The sequence below is a fragment of the Cuculus canorus genome, chromosome 2 (assembly GCF_017976375.1).
Source record: "Cuculus canorus isolate bCucCan1 chromosome 2, bCucCan1.pri, whole genome shotgun sequence".
Classification (NCBI taxonomy): Eukaryota; Metazoa; Chordata; class Aves; order Cuculiformes; family Cuculidae; genus Cuculus; species Cuculus canorus.
The window spans coordinates 93,679,016-93,699,944 of NC_071402.1; the positions used below are offsets into that span (position 1 = coordinate 93,679,016).

Genomic DNA, 20,929 nt, shown 5'->3' on the forward strand with positions numbered 1-20,929 from the left:
GGGTTTTCTTTTTCTTTTCTTTTTTTTTTTTGATTGAGAGGATAAGCAGGGAACACTGCTACCATGTTGGGGAGACAGGAAGAGTAGGAGCTCCTGGTAAATACCTCTTTCAGCTTTTTATCTAATTTTTTCATGGCCTTCTTTATCACCTCTTTGGAATAAATTAACTACGTCTTTCAAAGCTGTCTTTGAAAGTCTTTGTGATGAATCATTCTTAGCCTATTCCAAGATCTTTCTAATTCTTCAGTATTCTTGTTGATGGGCCTCAGCAATGATGCCCAAGGTGTGCAAAATGGTACTGCACAGTTGCTGATACTGTCATTGTTCAGGCCAGTCTTTTTTCAACCTCATACCTTATTAGACTGCAGCTGAACATGAAGCTCAAAGTCCAAAAAAGCAGAACACAGTAGCAAGGTCCCAGTGCATGTATGATTAATTTCAAATCCTTTTGAGCATATGAAGAGTTGAAATTTTTGTATCTTACTATGCAATGCTTGACCTTTTCATGACGTTGAACATCATTTCCATTGTTTGCCTATTTGTCTAAATTACTTAGGTATCTCAGAAGTTTTACAGCTGTGTCTGATGAAGGTAAATAGTGTTATTTGCAAACATTGTCTCTGCACAGCTCCCCGTGCCAAAGGTGATTTTTATTATAAATATTTTATATCTTGCCTCCCCATTAAAGAATGTTCCTTCAGTGTATCCCTCTTTAACAAGGGACACTAGTTTTGGTAATACCCAGAACCTTTCCTGTCTAAGCCCTGTATTCCCTCAATGTCATTGTTTGTTTTCCCAGTTGCAATTCTGCTCATTCGGTCTGAGGTATAATGCTTGATCTTGTCTTCCAGTATAGGTAGGACTTAAAGGAAATCACGAGTAGTTCAAATAATTAAAATTGTATATACACAAGCTCAAAAAATAGCTGAGCCACTGCTGGTTTATTCCTGTTTTATACCAGTGTAGCATCACTGAAATTGGTAGAACTTTACAAGCCTTATCTGCAATAACATAGCTGCAAGTCTGACCTTTTAATTACTAGTATTTACAACTTTGTATCTTATCCTTTCAAGTAGTTAAAAACAATCAAGAAATATGAGGAGAGAACAACTTTCCTTATGTCTAATATGCAAAAAGCCACAGTTATTTCAGCAGCAAAAAGGAAGATACCTGTCTTACTAGTGCGCGGTATTTAAATGTGATGTATCCATTTGCACAGACTGATGAATTAGATTGAAACAGAATATTTCAGTTTGGACTGCATTTCTTCACTGTCCAGACTTCATTACTGAATCCCTCCTTTGCCATTGCTCAGTAGTTGTCACACAGTGATGCAAATGCCAAGCAAAATTTAAGCAGTGAAGCATTTATAGTCCTTAGAAAAGATGCTAGATGCAGACTATAATTGCAGCTGGCAATTTTGGGATTTCAGAGGGATTTGTACTGTTCCACCAATGATCCCCTATGGTTTAAAATAGCCAGCCAATGCAATCAAATGTGCTACTTAGAGAAGTAAAAAAATGCTGAATAAAACTTTAGCAAATGGTTACTGTTGCCTGTAATGGATCAATTAATTTTCACCAAGAGGCTAATTAGGATATTTTAGTATTTATGCAGAATCCTCACAGTATTTAGCTTGGAAAAGCTCATTGGCTGCCACATTTGGCAGATCAGAGTGTAGTACTGTAAAGAGAATGTAATTTTTAAAGACACTTATAGCCAGGCATATTGAGAGATTGGCCATTGACATATTGTATGGGACCAAAATCATCCCAGGTGTAGATCCTCCAGCCTTACTAGAGTTGCACCAGGAATCAATTTGGCTCAGAACTGTTTCTTCCCATACTGTTTAAATGTAGCTTGGAACCTCCAAACCTCAAATTAGTCCTAGAAAATGGTTGTGACTTTATTATTGCATCCACCAGCTGCTAGAGAGACAGACTTCACCACTAGACAGACTTTACCATGCCGCGTGTTCCATATGCTGAGAGAATACTGCCTTGGCTTACACCACACCAGTTGTACAGGTGAGGCTGCAGAGACTGGGTCTTATGGCAGAATCTGGGCCACTACACACCTGGCTTTTAGCCATGAGACAGTTAACACTTTTTGCCTATCATAAACACTTCATGTGAATGTAGTGCTTCGCTGGCGTGTATCCTGTGTCAAGGCTCAGCAAATGTAGATCCAAGCAAAAGTGCAGCTTTTTGCCTAAGATGGCAAAATATGCTCTAGCAAATGCAGTAGTTCCCACGTCGCATGAATTCCAGCTACATGAACAGTCCACTGCCCTGTAGACTATTTCCTGTCAGTCTTTATGCAGCAATTACAACAACTTAGAGTTAGATGACTTCTCCTCTAAACAAACCAGAATGGACTACTCCCAAATGTGATACCTACTGTGAAGCAAGGAGCAGAAATAGTGAATTAAGATACAGAACTTCAGCTCATAACCACATGTGACTTGGGGATAGGAAATGGATGCTGGAGGCCATGTTCTTGGCTGCTGAAAAGCCTTACAACTCCATTAACTTCTGCTCTGAAATGCAGACCTTCTGTGCTAAGTAAATCTTTAAGTGGGTATGGTTTTCTTTTTCTTTTTTTAAAGCCTGCTCAGCTTCTCCCAAACTCCTCCTCCATTTCATCCCTCTGGTGCTTGCACAGCTTCACAGCTGCTCAAGAAGTGCATCTAAATGACTGTAAGCAAAAAGGAGTAAACAGGAGGAAAAACAGGATTCTGAAAGTTAACAGGCAGAGGGAGAAGACAGACTTCTGCCTATTTCTCTGACTGTGTCAGATCTGCTGGGAAGCACTGATCCCCTGGTTATCCAGGTTAGAGCAGGGGGCAGGAAGACCTGGATTTTGCTTTCTATGGCTGTTGGGCATATCTGGGTTGTGACTTGTGAAGAAAGGACTCAGACAGGCTCTGGGTTCGAGCTTGGAAGTCCTCCCAGGGGCAATGATAAAGGCACAGCCTGTCAGGAGCCCCTGATGATGAGGAGGGAGAGCACTGGTGGGTGGTGCACGGCAGAGCTGCATTTCTCACAAAGGCTGAGACACCATCCCCAGTACTGAGACGGGTGCTTCACTGCTGGTCTTTGCTCTTCTTTTTAGTCAAGAAATCATAAGAGACCACAGAGACTTCCTCAAGCAACATATTGTTTAGTAAGAAAAAATCACTCTGCAAAAAAATGTATCTATATAGCTCAATATACCTATACAATACACCAGACTCTTCTGAGGACTTTGCAGTCCCTTGAACTGGTTTCTTTGCTTGTCTTTCACAAAGTCTTTCCTATACCTTGAGATAATGCAGGTCTAGACAATGGCTGATCTGCCATGCATCCTGTGAAAGAGGCATTCTAAAGCACTCAAGTCTTTTTTGAATCTGTTAAACACCCATCTCTAACAAAGGTGCTTATTAGAAATTAGATGTAGGAGTATTGAAGCTGACGATTTTGGTCCACTGCTTTTAAAAAATGCATGGCAATGCCCTTATCTGTTTTTCCTGAGTTGCTTCTGTCATGGCTTTCCTCACCTCCTGGAATAGGATGATCCAATCACACAAAAATATCTGGTATATTAGTATCACGTTGCTAATAATCACTGTTAAGGGGACTTCTCAATATGCACAGTATTATTACTGGTCAGCGTCACATCTGTCTCAGCAGCACACTCCCAACCACCTCGGGGCAGAGGGGAGGCTGCCTGCAGGTCCTGAGGAATGGGAGGTACATAAAGGCTGTCCACAACCAAGCAGTGCATGTGAAGGGGCAGCTACCCATCACTGGCAGGTGCCACAGGCAACCCAATCAGTTTTTCTAGCCTATGCTGTGTTTCTATCAAAAGCTGTTAGTTGCAGGAGTCACATTTAACCCAAGATCATGCCCAGTGTGAAAGCAAAGAAAGGTGAGGTGGGGGAGCAGCTTTCTGCACAGTAACTAAACAATTAAATAGAAAATAATTAAATAAGAAACAAATAAAGAAGAAAGTAACTTGTAGTGTCTACACGCTACTTTTGCCTCTCTTGTGACTTGGAGTGATGGACATCTCATTGTCCAGCTGAATCCTGTGTATCACTGTATATGTTCAGCTGGCTTTAAAGCAGTGAATCAATGGCAACCTCCACTGTCAGATATACAGTAGTGCTTTGCATTGTTTATCGTACAGCCCTAACAATACATTATGGGGTGCTGCCCTTACACCAGCAAGTGGAAAATCTTCACCTGAAGCAATATAAATAATACACTGAAAGCATCACAAGGCTAAGGTTAGGAAGTATAAAAATAGATCATGGAGACACTGTCTGTGTGCCTGTGGCTCTAAATATGTACATGTGAGATACGTACATACACATTTGCTAGATGTGTTTATAGTCTTATTGGTGCTTTGGAACTAGTACTGAGATGTCTGTGACCGAGAAATATAGCATGAAAAGTCATAAATTTTTGTTATGGAGCAGCAGATTTGACAGATGATGGTCACCTACTACCTCAATCAGAAAGGTAATCTACTCTACGCATTCCCTGATCAATACTACGTCTTCCTCAGCTGTACTGAAAAATACTGCCTAGAAACAGAAATCCTGTGATGAAATGAGCTTAGTGAATTCCCACAAGTATAAAAAATCACCATTGATTTTTAAAATGTCATGCAGCTGCTGCAAGGTTTTTGAACTTGTTCCTCTCAGGTGCTAGTTGTCTGCATGTCCCTCTGCATGAGGGAGAGTATTCAAAAGAAAGAGCAGTAGAGTTTGTCTGTAAACAGAAGGAGAGATGTGAACCAGAGTAGAAAAATTGGACAACTTGGGAAAAGGATTGTGTCTTCAGCATACCAGGAAGGCGACAGAGATATTAACAGTACTGAGGAATCTTCAAGTTGATCTTCAAGGCTTGCACAGTCATTAAAATGCGCAGCAGTTCCTTCAGGGGCTTTAGGGGGGGTAAATAATCCAAAGTGATCATTTTTCTTTACTAAAATATTAGGCTGTGAGGAGATTCAGCTGTTTGAAACAGTTAATTATTTAAACAGCATTGCAGTCCCATTGCGGGAAAGCTTTATTCAGCCAGCGGATGGCAGCAAGATGGCCCCTGTTGAGCGTGGTTGAATCTCCTCATGGCTGTTCACCATCCTGCACTGTGGAGCACATTTTGTGCCCTCCCCATCTCCGAGTCATTTAGGGATAAAAAGAATGTGCAGACAGCAGGATTAGGCTTTATTCACAGACCTCATTTTGTTGGGTGGCGGGGAAATAATTTCTTCCTAATTACCTCTGACGTCTGCAATTCTCACACTTATTGTTAGCTTCCACTAATGAGAGCAAAGCAAGTGCCTGAAGCAAAAGCTCATTCCCAATGGCAGCGCATGCGTGCATGCATTTGTGTATATGTGTGTGTAGCTTGCCTCTTCACGTGTCAGGTGCTGAGGATAAATCACATGGAAAATGGGATTGTGGTAAACAAGCTCATCTAAATCCTGGATTAGAGGGGACAATGTGACAGCGCTAGATGCATGAATGGGGGCGACCAAAAAAAAAAGCTGCAAAGGGCTGAGCCTGGATTTTAGCTTTGATGGTACCTAGGGAAAAATGGCTTTTTTTCCCCCCCTTACAGTTTAACTTAAGGAAGCTGTGCATTTGTGAGAAACCCCACGGGAGCTATCTAAATTGCCCTTAGCATCGGGAGGAAGGCAGCAAAACAGGTGATTATCTATGGGTGACAAGCTGAAACCAAGTTATTATTACACATCTGGGCTCAACCACCAGGAATAAATACTCTGAGCAAAACTGAACTGGGTTCTGTGTAGGGGCGCAGATGGGAGATGGGTTCTCGAGGACCTTGTCAGATTCTTCTATGATTGATGTCCTGGTGATCTGTGTTGTGCTGAAAGGAAAGGTGTCTGCAGTTAAAACACTCTGGGAAGGCTGCATCTCCCACAGACTTTCCAACCTCAGGCAAGCCACTGTAAGAAACACATGTACATATGCACGAATATTTATTTTTAAGGTATGTTGGGGTCTCAAATCCACATATGTACCTATGAACTTTGGAAAATTGCAATAATTGACAAACTATAACTGACAGCAAAATTTGTGTGCTTTCATAAAACCACACAGATATCGGGATATTTTTAGACATATAGTTCGGTGTTTCTGTAGGACAAGAATACTCTTTTCTGAGACCAGTTTGGACTTGTCCCTCTACATTAGGAATTTTCATAGTTAATATTATCATTCATCACAGAAAAAAGACAAATCTAACATCACAAATTATACTGTTATCATTGTTTTTGTATGAGTTTCAAGAACTAACAGCATGAATTTGCTTCATCTGAGTAACTTGGTATGGCAAAAGGTCAACAGAGCAATCAAGGGAAGGGGGAGACAGTGGATAATGTCACTGAAAAAACCGTGTCACCTCTGCATTCTCCCTCATTTGTGAGATGAACAGTGTCCTTAACCTATGACCTGGATGGGCCCTGGCAATGTGACCTCTCCTCTGTCACAGTTCCATCTCAGGATGGGCTGAATCCCTGCTGCCATCAGTTTCACTCAGGCAGGGCCAGCAGATGTTTTGCTATGTATGAAAGCAAAGACTCACAGGGTGAATGTAGGCTGCCCTTGGGCAGATGTGTCTCTACGTATTAGAAGGCGGGGCTCCAAATGAACAGAAGCAATTAATTAATGTTACTATAAAAGAGAGTGGAATGTTGTGCTGGGGAGAGGAATGCTCTTAATGGTAGGCAGCAGCCAGCAAGAAGCAGCATTTGAGGGCAAGGTCTCCCTAGAGGCACTCGTGTGGCCACTGATGAAATGGAAAGGGTCTGCCCCATGTCATAAGTTCATTTCAATCAGAGATGTTGCCAGTTGGGAAAGGTATTTGTTATTCCGGGGATCTGTCACTTCTCCTGTTGCCTGCTCTCCTAGAAGCAGTGCAAGTCATTCTGTGTTGTCATTGCAGCATCTGTTTCTCCCATCCTTTCTCTGCAGAAGCCAAGGCGGAATACATTATGGTGTTACAATCTCCTCTTCATGCTTCCCATCCTCTTTAGCCCCCTGACAGTCTGTATTTGAGGTCTAACTCGTGCTGTCAGCACAGCCTAGACATATATATTTAGTCTACCTTAGTTTCCTTTGCAGCTTCAGCAGGGTGCGATATCCTTCATTTGCTGACCCAAAATTGATTGCAGTCTTGCTTTTAGTTGTCAAACCACTGTCAGGTTTTACCTCAGAGGAAGCCACATTTCTCTGCTGTGCAAAATAATTCATGGTGATATAATACAAGCTTGTGGCAGTAATGAAGTAGCATATGTCAGTAATAGAAATAGTCTTGTATTTCTCCAGTAAACAAGAGGGCGCGTGGAGTCCATACAGTGCTCTCTTTTGACAAAAAGAATTATGTATATTAATAAAAACAGGTGAAACAAACACGAGCAAGGAAGTAGCTGAATCTGACTTTAAAAGAAGAAAACAAAGGTGTTTTGTTTGTTTTTTTTCTTTTGCTGGTTAATGCCAACAAATTTAGGGCAGCGCTGTTAAGAACTAGCTTATAAATTTCCACCTTGAAAAAAACGGAACTATAAATCTTCATGCTTTGTGTCTGCTGATTGTGGGGAGTTAATCACAAGCACAACAGTTGCTCAGCTTGGATGACCTTGTAATTTTTGTAAAGGAAACAAATGAGGTGGTAGTACAAGTAGATAAAAGAAGCAGACTGGCAGGAATAAATTTCACTTTATGGGACGATGATTGTAAAATGGAGAAGATGCTTCTTGAGCAAAATATTTAACGTCTCTCAGAAGCCATTTACAGTTTGGGGTTTTTTTCCCCTTCAGTGTACCATGGCCTATTTGGCAACACGTGTGCAGGAGGTTACAATACGTAATCCTAGTAAAAGAGTCAAGCACATAAAAACAATTTTTTACTACAATCTGCTTTTAAAGATATATGTGCTCATATATGTGCGCTGTGACTATTACTGTAAGCACAAGCAGAACTGCTAGAGAAGTAAATCTAACTTCTGTGCATCGTCATCTGTGTCCAGAAACACAGCATCATATGCAGGTGATTGTACGTTAGTAAATAGAGGTGACTTTTTGAAGAGTTGGTCTTGTAGTAAATATGACTTAATGTTTTATATGTTTGTTTTATGTATGATTAAATGACTTTTGTGCAAGTGTACCAAGAAAATTAATATATTTACCATTGTACCTGATACAATTATGTAAGCTTGGAATTTTGTATGTTTTCCCTAAGGCATATTGTTAATATAAGACTCACTTAGAGATGAATAGGGACTTGTTTTGCATATGTGCAAAAATTTACAACTTACCGTTTAGAGGCAAGCATGGGTGAGAATTAGTTCATATTTCAGTACTCTGAGATTCATAAGCACTGCACCGACCATATGTGGGGGTTAAACTAAGTCCTTAGCGTCAGACCTGACCATGTAAAATTACCATTTATGTTAATAACAGTGAAGAGGAAGTGTTCTCCTGTTCGGCAGACCACATCAGTGTATCTCTTTGCAGCCTGTAATATTCGTTGCTCGCCTTTCTGATGATAATTTTCAAACCAGCAAACTACAGAGAAAGCACGTTAGCACCAAGGTAAATTCAGTAACCTGAACCTTCACGGACATCCCTGAATTCAGGAGGAAGCCACACTAATGGTTAATGAGTAATTACTAAAATAAGCATTCAATGTATTGTATTTGCTAAATGAGCAAGCATCTGTGACGTCAGGCTGGACTATTTAACCTGCAGAATAATCTGAGTTTTTCAGCATGCTGGAAAAGTCTTTATGATTTACTTCGTTGCAGTAATAAAGACAGAAACGGTCTTCCTGCCTCCATGCAGTCAGTAACCTTTGATGTAAAAGCTAGCCTTGCAATCAGGAGATCCTGATCTCAAGCAGCAGGGGCTGCAAAGGAGCCGGTCCTCTCCTTTAGTGGGGAACTGGAATTTTTCCTGGACCTGGGCTCCTTCTCCTCCATGTGCACGGGGACCTTAGTTACCTGGCAGAACAGTGCATGGCAGCATTTGGGGGACCTCAGTCACCTGGTGGAATGGTGAATAGCAGCTTGGTTGCACCCAGGCCCCATGGGTGAGCACATGGGGAGATGTGAATGGCAAGTGAATGCTATCCTCAAGAGGCCCTCAAAGAAACTACAGGGAAAGGTCCGTGGCCATCTGCCATGACGGTCTTTTCACAGCCCCATCAACTGGCCCACCTCCAGCTCAAATCATGAGCAGCATGAAAAGTAAGCCTCTTTGGCCTGTTTGACTGCAGTGGAAAGTCAGAGCACTCAAACTGTGGTTCCTGAAGCCCTCTCTGGTCCAGTGCAAGGATTTCCCTGAACCAATATCCAGGTTCCAGCTCTAAAAGAAAGAGGGCAGGCAGCCTCCCTAGCAAAAATCAGTTTGTTTGGGATCAGGTTTACAGCTAGACTCAACGCACTGAAGCTGCGCAACAGTCCTGAAGTGGGAGCAATTTCCTTCACGGGAGCTTGGTGTTTCTTGAATATCCCCATCAGGACATTCTCCACCTGATCCCAAAACCTCCCTCTGCTCCCTTTCAGGGGAAGAAGAGGCTGGTGTCTCAGGGTCAAAACAGCCCCAGAGACTCTCCCTTCTCTTTTCCAGGTTAACAGTGACTGTAAATGCCTGGTGTCCCTCACCCTTGGGTTGGGCCACAACCATTAATCCTTCCCCTGTTTAGGCAGACCTATATATATGTAGGGCCTGGGGTGATAGGACAAGGGGTGATGGTTTTGAACTAAAAGAGGGTGGATTCAGACTAGATATAAAGAAGAAAATTTTTTTGCTATGAGAGTGGTGAAACATTGGAACAAGTTGTCCAGAGAGATGGTAGATGCTCCATCACCGAAAACTTTCAAGGTCAAGTTAGATGAGGCTCTGAGCAACCTGATCTAGTTGAAGATATCCCTGCTTATTGCAGGGGATGTGAATTAGATGACCTTTAAAGGTGTTTTGCAACTCAAACTGTTCTAGGATTCTGTGATGATTTTCTGAGACAGAGAGAACCAAGCAGTTGCAGGAATCATAGAGCTATGTGATAATCCGCTATCCACTTCGGCTTCTTCCTTAGACTAGGAAAGAAAGTCTAATACTGTACTGCAGTTAGAAGAGCTGCCTACATTTTACACAGCATTGTTTAATTCCAGTGAGTTAAGAGCTCCACCATGTTTCCTAATGTAACACGACAGATCAGAAGAAGCTCTGCAGCAATGAAGAGATATGATTTTTGCCTCTGAAACCCACCATGTGTGACACATTTTTCAGAGGCAGATTATTCCCCTTTTTCTTAACTAATTCTTCTCTTCAGAGTATTTTTTCTGTCTTATATCTCCTTATATTTCAGTAGTGCTCATAGCCCCGTTCCACCCCACCCAGGCCCAATTCAAGATATTGTACAACACTCAGCCTTGGTTGGAAGGATTCAGGAGCAGATAGAAAGAGAGTGATGGAGAAATGCAAGGCAGCAGTAGGGAAGCGCTAGGCATCACAGGTCACTTGTCTCAGCATCCTCCCTAATCACTGCGCACTTGGCTGCCTCAGATTTGGTTCTTTCACCTGCCTGTCACTGTATCTTACCTTTCTCTCAGATCTGTGCACTTGTCACTATACATGTCATGTTTTAACAATTAGGGCATGTGTTAAAATCTTCTAAGATAGAACAATGCTGCATCACTACTCAGCGTAAAAGTGTTATCTGAAGGGACGAATTTGACCCAGCAGTACTGAAGATTTAGTGCCATCTTTATTTTCCTTAATGTTTCTTTGATTGATCATGGCAGCTGGGAGAAGTGCCCAAAGACTGCAGGAACACAAATGTCATTCCTATAATCAAGAAGGAGGACTTAGGGAATTATGGACCGCTCAGCTTCACCTTGATCACTGGGAAGGTGATGGAGCAGCTAATCCTGGAAACCGTACCCAAGTGCATAAAGGACAAGAATGCCATTGGGAGTAGTCAGCATGGATTCATAAGGGGAAATCATGCTTGATCAACATGATAAACTTCTACAATGAAACGACTGGTCTGGTAGACAAGGGGGAAGCAGTAGATAGTGCCTATGTAGACTTCAGTAAGGCTTTCAACGGTGTCCCAGGAGCTGCTCACAGTGAAGTGGTTGAAGTATCATCCGGATGGGGAGATGGATTGAAAACTGTCTGAATGTCTGGGCCCAGAACCTGGTGATCAATGGCACAAAGTCTAGTCTAGTAATTAGCAGCATACCCTGGGAGGTCAGTACTGAATCTGGTTGTTTTAAACATCGTTCATTAATGATCTGGATGACAGGCAGTGTGTAGCCTCAGCAAACTTGCTGATGACCCAAAACTGGGCGGAGTTGCTGATGCACCAGAGGGTTGTGCTCCCATCAAGAGGAACATTGACAGGCTGGAGAAATGGGCTGACAGAAATCTCATAAAGTTCAACAAAGGCAAGTACCGAGTCCTGCACCTGGGGAGGAAAAAGCCCATGCACCAGTACCTGCTGAAGGCTGATCAGCTGGAGAGTAGCTTGATAGAAAAAGGATCTGGGGGGTCTTGATGGACTCCAAGTTAGACACGAGCCAGCAACATGCCCTGTCAGGAAAAAAGGGCTAACAAAATCCTGGGCTGCGTTATAAAAAGTATCACCAGCAGGTCGAAGAAGGTCGTCCTTCCGCTCCGGTGAGCACTGGTGAGGCCATATCTGGAGTGCTGTGTCCAGTTCTGTGCTCCTCCATACAAGACACGTGGGTGCCTGTGAGAGGGACCAGCAAAGAGCCACGAAGCTTATGAAGGGATTGGATCAACTCTCCTATGAGGATAGGCTGAGAGAGCTGGGACTGTTCAGCTCTCAGGAGAAGAGAAAGCTCACGGGGAAATCTTATCAATGCGTATAAACACCTGAAGGGAGGGTACAAAGGGGATGAATGCAGGCTCTTTTTAGTGGTGCCCAGTGACAGGACCAGAGGCAGTGGGCACAAACTGAAACAGGCAAGGGGCTGTCTGAATACCAGAAAACATTTTTTTCACTGTGCAAGTGACCAAGCACTGTCACAGTCTGCTGAGGGTGGTGGTGGAGTCTCCCTCCTTGGAGATATTAAAAAGTCTGGCTCTAGGTGGCCCTGCTTGATGAGAGGTGTTTGAATAGATAACCTCCAGAGGTCCCTGCCAACCTCCACCATTCTGTGATAGCACAGGGCATCAAAAGAGCTTACAATGTCTTTGTGTATTAGCAACATCTTTGCTTTTTAAAGTGCACAGTGTTCTTGGGTTGGTTTTTTTGTGTGCATTTGGCAGCGCTGAGTGGCCAAGTTCTATCTTAGGCTTTCCCAACTCCTAACTCCCTTCACTCCCTCCAGTCTAACATTACTGTGAATGTGTCTTGTAAAGAAGCTCTTCCGACAAATTCCTCCTGCTTTGGGTTGTTGCGCAATGGCTGTGCCAGCACAATTTAGCCAGGTCACAAGCTCTGACAAATGCTTGCATATGACTACTTTTTATGTAGACCATAAAAGTCTCTGTCTTCAGTTTCAAGAGGGTGTGAGGGTTAGCCCTTGTGACCGTGCTCCACTGCATGGAATAAAATACCAAGACTCAGTTTCTAAACAAGAGCGTCTCACAGGCACACTGTATCACATGGAAATCAACTCCAGATGCCTCACTTCCCTCAAAAAACATTTATTTCAGACTTGCGCCTCCCTATCCCCTCAGTTTTTGCCGTAGCAAAAAAAAAAAACAAACATCCTGGCATCCCAGTTTTACTTCCAAGACTTTTTCAAATGCCTTGTACCCTTCTATAGCTCTTTTCTCCTTTTCTCACTATCCAAAGCAGAACCTTAAGATCTGCCTTTAAAACTATCCATCTCTTGGTGGATCTAAAGACAACAAGCAGCAGTTGTTCATTTTTCTTTCTCAGTTTGGGGAACTGGGAGCTTGCCCCTCTCAGAAATGTCCCAGCCAGCCAGCAAGGGTGCTCTCTGGCATTGATACAACAGCAATGCCCTTCAATAGTACCAAGTACAACAGTGTTCTAATGGCTCTAGTCAGAATAAGAAAGGATGGAAGCACGTATTTGATACATTTTGCCAAAAACGCTGCTCATAGGACTTTGAAAAGCTCACATGAGACACTTTTTCCCTCTTTTCCTTGGCAGCTGGTGTTCATTATCTGAGCTCAGCAGAGCATCACTGCTGTCAAGAAGGAGTGAAGTTGTTATTAGCACTAGGTGATCTCCAATCATAAGAGTGGGTTTAACACCCAATAAATCATAGAATCATAGAATCATAGAATCACTAGGTTGGCAGAGACCTCTTGGATCATCAAGTCCAACCATTCCTATCAACCACTAAACTGTGTCCCTGAGCATCTCATCTACCCGTCTTTTAAATACCTTCAGGGATGGTGACTCAACCACCTCCCTGGGCAGCCTCTGCCAGTGCCCAATGACCCTTGCTGCGAAAAAATTTTTTCTGATGTCCAATCTGAACCTCCCCTGGAGGAGCTTGAGGCCATTCCCCCTTGTCCTGTTCCCTCTCACTTGGGAGAAGAAGCCAGCACCCTCCTCTCTACAACCTCCTTTCAGGTAGTTATAGAGAGCGATAAGGTCTCCCCTCAGCCTCCTCTTCTCAAGGTTAAACAACCCTAGTTCCCTCAGCTGCTCCTTATAAGACTTGTTCTCCAACTCCTCCACCAGCTTTGTTGCTCATCTCTGGACACACTCCAGAGCCTCAACATCCTTCTTGTAGCGAGAGGCCCAGAACTGAACACGGTATTCAAGGTGCGGTCTCACCAGTGCTGAGTACAGCAAAACACAAGTCCGCATGGCTGAGGCCAGTGGGGGCTGGAAGGAGGAACTAAGAGAGTGTTCTGAGTTGAAGTATTCTGTTGCTTCAGCTCAATGACAATGCCTGAGAAATTACATGATTCAAACTAATCATGAAGTTGAGAAAACCTAGGAAGCAAGCACTGTACCTGTTCACCCAGGCCTTCCCTGCTAGCCTGTTTTAGTGTCAGTCTGCAGCCTCTCATAGCAGTGGGCATAATTTCCAGTTTATAAACACTGTACATCATCACTACATACTCAGAAGGAGTTTTGTCATGACTGCTGATTCCCTTTCCTACCTCTCTCCAAGACCCCAGTCCTTTGCTTCTTTGCAGCTGGATATGCAGAAAAAAAGTAAATGCCACAAAACCAGGGCACTGAAAGCCCAGGACAGAAGTACTTCAGTCCTGGCATCTGAGTGTGCCCTGCAGGGAAATCCAAGCTTCTTTTAAGGCATGTGAGCAGCCATGAACAAACAAATTTTGCTCGTCTTGCATACAAAATATTTTTATTAACTCTCTTGTGTCTGGATGCCAGCTACATAAACTATTCAGACTGGTAAGGAGCTCAAAAAACAATCACCGATTTAAGGCGGTCTTTCTTTAGAGGACAAGCAGTTGCAAAAATTTGGGTTTTAATAGCACCCTCATATGAAGTCTCACAGGGAAGACATCTACAATACACTGTCCCCATGGGGTTTAAGAAGCAAAGTGTCTGAAGTGTAAAGAAGAAGTGACATTTCAGGTCAGCTGCACCAGGAACATGTTTCCCTCTCATTTTGTGTAAGTAGCATGGAGGATGTTGTTGGGCATTCATTCCTCCTCTTTAGTTCAGCATCAGCTCTAATTAAGCAAGAAAATATTGAAAAAGCCAGTGGTCTCCCTCAGCAGCTAGATTGTGATAATGAAGCATGTTTTTATATTGATAAAGTGCCAGGAGGAGCTGGGGAATGTGCAGGCAAGAGTGCAGAAACTTCACTAGATGTTGATCTGAGCCCTCAAAAGGGAAAAAATTTGAAAAGCTGATCTTGCACTGTCCAGAAGAAGAAGAAGAAGAAGGCTGCAGCCTGTTCAGTGTATCACGTGGGGGGTTTATATCTCTCTGGAAGTGTTTTGTTTCATGAGGGATTTTTTTTGTTTATTTTGAAGTTAAGAGTATTTGCCTGGAAATAGGATCTTAGTTACTTTGGAGATTATGGATTCCTGCTGCTAATTCTTTATTCAATGTAATAAACCTCTTTGTAACATTCCGTTTGTTTTGCTGTGGAAATACTTATGAAGCAACAACAACAACAAAAAAATATTATCGCTTTATGGACAAAATTTAACCTCTGGGTAATTATGTGCACCTGAGTAAGTTTGAGAGAAGAAAATGCAGATGGGAAAAGAATTCTCTTGAGTCAAAAATATCTTATCATGTTCTTAGGCCACTAGCTTTAACCTTAAAGATGATGATGATATAACTGTGAGCAAATCGTGTCTAGTATATTGTCAGAATAACAAGTGTGCAGTTTCCTAAGGCACAGGTGGTTTTCATTGTAACCATGTGAATAATTTCTTTTTTAAAAATTTTTTATTTAAACGTAGCCTTTTTTTGTATTTTCTGTCTCTGATGTAGCAAATTTTCATTGATGTTCCATGAGATGCTACAATTTAAAAAAAGATATTTCTGGACTTTGCTAATGCATAGAGGCAGAAGTAGTCTCTGGCAATTAAGGTGTTAAATACACACCAGCTGGAAGGGGTCGAGTTGTGTTCTTGAACAAGGGGGGGGATTTATGCAATGTGAAAATCTCTTGGTAGACTGGTAAAACATGAGATTCTCTAGAAAGCTAGGAAGGGGCTCTGTATCAGGAAGCGCAGTGATAGGGTGAAGGATAATGATTTTAAGCTGAAAGAGGGGAGATTTAGATTAGAAGAAATTTTTTACTATGATGATGGTGAGGCAGATTGTCCAGAGAAGTCGTGAATGCCCCATCCCTGGAGGTGTTCAAGGCCAGGTTGGATGAGGCTTTGAACAACCTGGTCTAGTGGGAGGTGTCCCTGCCCATGCCAGGGGAGTTGGAACTGGATGATCTTTAAGGCCTCTTCCAACCAAAGCCATTCTACGATTCTGTGGTAAGAACTGAATTCACAAACAGTGATACAGATTCAGAAGAGTCAGCATTGTAAAAGGTATACAAAGACTCACCCTGATCAGCACATGTCACAGATCCAGATGTGACCATTAAACGGCTAGGAACAACCCAGCCGTCTGCCCTGCAGCTGGCACCGTGGCTACTGGGGAGAGCTCTCCTTGTAACCTGCTTCGGTAGATTTGTGCTTGTAATTACCGTAGCAGTTACTGCAAGAAGTGTTGTACCTACTGCGGCTGGCTCAATAAGGGATTTTTTTGCATTTGATACTCAAAATGGAACAAAATAATTAACAAGTGAGATAGAGAAAACAGAATAAAATAGCAAATTGAGGCATTAATTTTTTATTACAAACTGAAAACTAGCATTTAAGGTCATAATCTAAGTCATATTTTGTCCAATGCATTCTTTTAATGGTTTCTAAACCTTTTTTTTTTTTTTTTTTAAAGAAAGGTATGTCTAGTGAATTGTTTTCTCAGCTGAAACTGTTCACTAAGTTGGACCTCACCTCACAGATAGTTTCTGACCTGCTGGAACTCAATTTTTTGGCAGTTTTACTATTTGTTACAAATGTTTCACCCAGATCTAATTCTTAATCTTCGCATTAAGGTTTTAACTCATAGCGCTTTGCAATAATTCACTGTTATATATCACTTGCCTTTCATGCAGTCTGGGGGAGGGCTGAAATCCCCCTGGCACAAAATAGTTAATCACTCTTAAAGCTCTCAAATTTATTCACTTCCAGGAATTTTCACTTCAATAACAAGACAAATTGTGAGTGCCATGCTATTTTCTATCCATCTTTTCTCCCAGAAATGGAATTATCGTGCTTTTGAATTGCTAACACTGCCAACTTCTGTTATAAAAGCATTTATTTGGAATTGCTTTGTTGTGGCTGTTCCGAGTCACTGAGTATTTTAGCTTTCGATTCATTTCTCAGAAAGTGGATGAGCTGCTTCTTTTTTTGATATTACCAACATAAAGCAACTGTCTAGATGAGTTTGATTTCTGCAATATTATTTGTTTGCCCTTCTTCATGCTGGCACTGGTTTATAACAAGCTAACATAATCAGGGGGTGTACGTAGTTCCTCTCTCCATTCTTTGAGTGTTCTGTAGTTGTTGCAGTAACAGAGAAGGCTTTTTCAAGTTGGTCCTATAAGTGTTGATCTTGCTGTCTGCGAGCTGGTGAAGCTACCCGCCCAAGTTTCCTTTGTTAAAACCAACACCTTTTTGCATTTTGGATTGAAATTTGCCACAATGATCGCAGATTATTTGGGCTGCCAACCAAAATTGATTTGTTCACGTGTTTTAAATGTCCCTGGTCTGGTATTTTAGGATTACAGATGTGCCCAATGGGCATATGTAGATAGCAAGTTAGAGTGCTGTTGCTTTTTTAATTAGGAAGATTGCATACCAGCAGTGATAGAAGTGTCAGATACCTGCAAATGCATAGACTATGCACAGTCACTGTGGTCCACAGAGGCCCATCAGGAGGTATGATCTTCACGCAAGCTAAATATAGGGAAGATGGTTCCTCCTTTACATGCTTCAGCCTTTCTCAGAGCCGGCAGCTTTTTCTCAGCATAGGCAAACTTTAAGTTTGTGGCAGCAGATTTGTCAGAAGAGGACCCAGGGCACTGAAAAACATCAATAGGGTTTTAGAGAGTTGGAGAGGTTTTAGGGGTGGGGCTGTGCTCCAGTTGTCACCTCTCAGCCTCCCTCTGTTGGTTTCTTCTTTGGTCCTGTAACCTTTCTTCCTGCCTAAAGCTTTGCTTCCTCTCTCTGCTCTGAGGCCACCACACGTGCAGGATTAATTTACTGCTTTATTCCTGATTAAAACCGTGCTGAACCATGCAAGGTTTTCCGAGCAGCAGGAGCCGGGGCAAGGGCATATGCCAAGAGGGAAGGGAGCTCCACTCTTCTTTCTCTTGCTTGGCAACGGCTCTGCTTTTAAGAGTGTAACTTTTACAGCAAGAAGCAGCTATGTCCTGGAGACTAGAGGAATAGCTCAAATTTGTTTAATCCAAGTTGCAAAAAATACCAGGGGGTGGGTATCACAACTCCAGTCACTACTGGCTTGGTTGGGTGACAGAGGGCTGAAGGGGTCTCGGCCCCTGCCTCAGGTCTGCTGTTTGGCAGAATAGTCTATACTACAGTCCAGGAAGACCTTCAGCAGCAGAAGATTAGGGCACCTTTGCAAATATATTAATGATGATCTAGGCTCCTACAGGTCTTCCAGATACAAGGTTACACCTCAAGACTGGGTAAGTGCAGAAGATGGTACAGCCCTCCAGTTTTGATTAGCGTTTGGAGGAAAAGAATATTGTATTTAACTAGAAAAAGGTAACTTACTATGAAGAGTAAGGCAAATAATGTGTCTAATGTTTAACATCTGGATTGTTCCTTCAAAAAGGCATCTTTAAAGTCTTGTTGCTGTATTTTCGTTCATAGACACAATACCACATTACTATAAAGAAAATGGATTTTCAAATAAAACAGATGAAATAATGCCTATACATAGCAACCATATCTGTTCAGCTCAGATTTATTATCATAGTACCATTTTATTCAAGTCATTCACGAATTGACCTTGAACTGCGAATTATGATCTTTAGCTGTCTACAATCAGCTTTTGGTACAATATTACTACTTCTGGAGAAGCAAGTGTCTTCTAACAATGCTGTACAGACAACAGAAGGACAATTGCTAACATTTTAGAACATTTTTTCTTTGTTACAATGGGTCCTAACATCCATCTGTTTTTTCTGGCATGCTTCAGAGTTTCAACCAGCATTTGGTACATTTTTCCCTCTGGATTTTTAGTACTCAAAAATATCCCATTTTTATTGTTCTCAAAATATATCCTTGAATTAGATACATAGTGAATTCCCTCCTCTAACAAAGATTGTTCTTTGTTACCTACTGCAGTTGTTAGATACTTTGTCCTTGGTATTAGGTATAAGAGATTTGAGAATTAATGCTGCAAAGCTCATGTGGTGTAACTATCTTAATACCACAATGCCCTTTTCTTTAAATCACTTAAACTTTCATGATGGTATTTTATGTGAACAGACAGAGTTTAGCTAAAAGGTTTGAGGTTAACGAAACAGTACAGTAATGAAACAGAGGGGGCTCCATTTTAGAGCTTGAGATGTGAGACATGAGCTTGCCTGATCTTGCAGTGTTCCACGTCAGTGGGCATTTTGCAGTTAGTATTATTGAAAAGGGAGGTGGAATATGAAAGTATTGAGCACTACTTGGCTTTATCTTTAGAAAATTATAAGAAATTAAGTAATTCCTTGGAATAATGCAGGTGTCTGCATTGTGATACTGTGGTCTATTGAAAGATTGATGGCTTGGATATGTCGTTAGTCACACAGCTATAAATCTATTTCTACTAGGAGTCATAGCACAATCTAGTCATTCCTTTATTTCTTTTAACAAAACACAGAGTTCATGGCCCAAGATGATTCTGCTTTTATTTATTTTAAATAAATATGTTCTGTGTATGATAGGCAAGGCTTTTAACTTTACACAGACATAATGAATTGAGAAAATCTACATTTTTAATACAATTCATTTTCTTCAATAGACCAAGTCTGAGTAGCCTGTTCATTCTTGGGGAGCTTGTAACTTTCCCAAGAATAAATCAGAATCATAATAAATCAATCCTGCAGTCAGCTGAAACAGAAAAGATTGCATTATTTAAGCTATGAGTCAAGAATGAGAAAACAAATTGGTCAGGTTTAGAGTTTTAAACAAAGGGCTGGCTTGGTTAATTTTTTCACTGTCCACAGATGCTTGAGCAAGCAGAAAATTTTCTGATTAGGTTTCCTAAAAATCCTCACCACAATCTAGACTAGAGAGTGCTTTGAAGTTTATATTGAAGCTGTTTCTCAACACAAAACCAAGCCTGGGATAAGCATAATTTTGAGGGTAGTAAAAGACTGCTTAGAACCTAAATTAAAATCTGAATAATTTTATTTGAAAATCTGATTTTCTTGCAGAGTCCAGCTGGATACATGACTGCAGATGTTTTACGGGAACTGTTACTCAGTTGGTTATTGTGCCAGATCGCTCTGTTTCTTGTGGTGCACTGGGAACTGCTGAGCAAAAGCATTGCCTCTCTCTTCCGAGACATGGGACTGTTGTAGCTATGCTGGACCAGGTGGTCCAGCCCAGGGAACAAACTGAGATGCTGAAGCAGCAGAAGCAATTTGCCACCAAGGCACCACCAGGAAGTACTTAGACCTTTACCTCATACTGAGCAGGTTTTAAATTTTCACCAACAGCAAGCACTGCCTACCAAAATTGTCTAATTAGTTCTCATCTCAACTCTGTCTCAGTGGTGCTTCACCCATTTTTCCAGGGATGAATAGGGGTGTCTGCCTGCTTTGGTCTGCTCTAGCCATTGCCACAGGCTTCTCAATAGCTGCAGAAGCACCACTCAGGGGCTGAATGTTTAAAAGCAAGAGGGAAGTGGAAAGCAGTCATTATATAGTAACTGAATCATGGCAAACACTCCTTATGGTTTTATTGCCTTAATTTCTCAGGAAAGGTAGTTATAAGGTATATTAGCATGACTGTTAGCAGGAGACTTGTCACATAGGAAAGAGAGCTTAAAGGAAGAGGTAATATATCCTACAAATTAGCCAATATCTTAATGGAATATAGTACAGGAATTTTAATGGTGCAAAATTCTTATATTTGCTTCTTTGGCAAGGGGTTTTCTGTTTAATACACCTTCAGTTTATTCACTTATTGATAAAACTGTATTTAATCGCATTTTATAAATCCTGTTAGGAGAACGAGAGTTCTCTGTAGACACTACAGTCTGTGTAGCAACATCTGGGCCTATGCTTCAGAGAAAGTGAACCTCTGGGCTTACAAATATCTTTTGCTCATTGTGCAGCTATGTAAGGAAAGGAGGTAGTTCATTACTGCCCTCTGCTAACTG

At 41.7% G+C, this 20,929-nt stretch overlaps 1 protein-coding gene across 9 annotated transcripts in view; it reads left to right on the forward strand.

The window, feature by feature from the left end:
* PHACTR1 (phosphatase and actin regulator 1) overlaps nt 1-20,929 on the forward strand; it is a 321,265-nt gene that overhangs the window by 269,179 nt on the left and 31,157 nt on the right. The window lies entirely within an intron of this gene.